This window comes from Trachypithecus francoisi, unplaced genomic scaffold (genome assembly GCF_009764315.1).
Source record: "Trachypithecus francoisi isolate TF-2019V2 unplaced genomic scaffold, Tfra_2.0 Lachesis_group4, whole genome shotgun sequence".
In the NCBI taxonomy this organism is placed as follows: Eukaryota; Metazoa; Chordata; class Mammalia; order Primates; family Cercopithecidae; genus Trachypithecus; species Trachypithecus francoisi.
This window is the reverse complement of record NW_022681469.1, coordinates 70,817,595-70,819,946: the sequence shown is the minus strand read 5'-3', so window position 1 is coordinate 70,819,946 and position 2,352 is coordinate 70,817,595.

Here is a 2,352-nt window from a genome sequence, read left to right as displayed (position 1 = left end):
AATAATAAGAGCTATTTATGACAAACCCACATCTAATATCATACTGAATGGGCTAAAACTGGAAAAATTCCCTTTGAAAACTGGCACAAGACAGGGATGCCCTGTCTCACCACTCCTATTCAACATAGTGTTGGAAGTTCTGGGTAGGGCAATCAGGCAAGAGAAAGAAATCAAGGGTATTCAGTTAGGAAAAGAAGAAGTCAAATTGTCCCTGTTTGCAGATGACATGATTGTATATTTAGAAAACCCCATCGTCTCAGCCCAAAATCTCCTTAAGCTGATAAGCAACTTCAGCAAAGTCTCAGGATACAAAATTAATGTGCAAAAATCACAAGCATTCTTATACACCAGGAACAGACAAACAGAGAGCCAAATCAGGAATGAACTTCCATTCACAATTGCTTCAAAGAGAATAAAATACCTAGGAATCCAACTTACAAGGGATGTAAAGGACCTCTTCAAGGAGAACTACAAACCACTGCTCAGGGAAATCAAAGAGGACACAAACAAATATACCATGCTGGATAGGAAGAATCAATATCGTGAAAATGGCCATACTGCCCAAGGTAATTTATAGATTCAATGCCATCCCCATCAAGCTACCAATGAGTTTCTTCACAGAATTGGAAAAAAACTGCTTTAAAGTTCATATGGAACCAAAAAAGAGCCCGCATTGCCAAGACAATCCTAAGTCAAAAGGACAAAGCCGGAGGCGTCACGCTACCTGACTTCAAACTATACTACAAGGCTACAGTAACCAAAACAGCATGGTACTGGTACCACAACAGAGATATAGACCAATGGAACAGAACAGAGTCCTCAGAAATAATACCACACATCTACAGCCATCTGATCTTTGACAAACCTGAGAGAAACAAGAAATGGGGAAAGGATTCCCTATTTAATAAATGGTGCTGGGAAAATTGGCTAGCCATAAGTAGAAAGCTGAAACTGGATCCTTTCCTTACTCCTTATACGAAGATTAATTCAAGATGGATCAGAGACTTAAATGTTAGACCTAATACCATAAAAACCCTAGAAGAAAATCTAGGTAGTACCATTCAGGAAATAGGCACGGGCAAGGACTTCATGTCTAAAACACCAAAAGCAACGGCAGCAAAAGCCAAAATTGACAAATGGGATCTAATTAAAATAAAGAGCTTCTGCACAGCAAAAGAAACTACCATCAGAGTGAACAGGCAACCTACAGAATGGGAGACAATTTTTGCAATCTACTCATGTGACAAAGGGCTAATATCCAATCTACAAAGAACTCAAGCAAATATACAAGAAAAAAACAACCCCATCAAAAAGTGGGCAAAGGATATGAACAGACATTTCTCAAAAGAAGACATTCATACAGCCAACAGACACATGAAAAAATGCTCATCATCACTCGCCATCAGAGAAATGCAAATCAAAACCACAATGAGATACCATCTCACACCAGTTAGAACGGCAATCATTAAAAAGTCAGGAAACAACAGGTATTGGAGAGGATGTGGAGAAATAGGAACACTTTTACACTGTTGGTGGGACTGTAAACTAGTTCAACCATTATGGAAAACAGTATGGCGATTCCTCAAGGATCTAGAACTAGATGTACCATATGACCCAGCCATCCCACTACTGGGTATATACCCAAAGGATTATAAATTATTCTACTACAAAGACACATGCACACGTATGTTTATTGCGGCACTATTCACAATAGCAAAGACTTGGAATCAACCCAAATGTCCATCTGTGACAGACTGGATTAAGAAAATGTGGCACATATACATCATGGAATACTATGCAGCCATAAAAAAGGATGAGTTGTGTCCTTTGTAGGGACATGGATGCAGCTGGAAACCATCATTCTTAGCAAACTGTCACAAGAACAGAAAACCAAACACCGCATGTTCTCACTCATAGGTGGGAATTGAACAATGAGATCACTTGGACTCGGGAAGGGGAACATCACACACTGGGGCCTATCATGGGGTGAGGGGAGGGGGGAGGGATTGCATTGGGAATTATACATGATATAAATAATGAATTGATGGGTGCTGATGAGTTGATGGGTGCAGCACACCAACATGGCACAAGTATACATATGTAACAAACCTGCACGTTATGCACATGTACCCTAGAACTTAAAGTATAATAATAAAAAAAAAGAAATAATTCAAGAAAATCTCCTTTAATAAAGGAAAACGACTTGCCAAATTGAAAGGGTCTATCGAGTTCGCAAGACAGCAAATGAAAATAAATCCACACTGAGACACTTCATTGTGAAATTGCATAATCCTGTGAACCAAGAGACTATTCGAAAAACTTGCAGAAAACAAAATCAGGATTCTAAAAAGA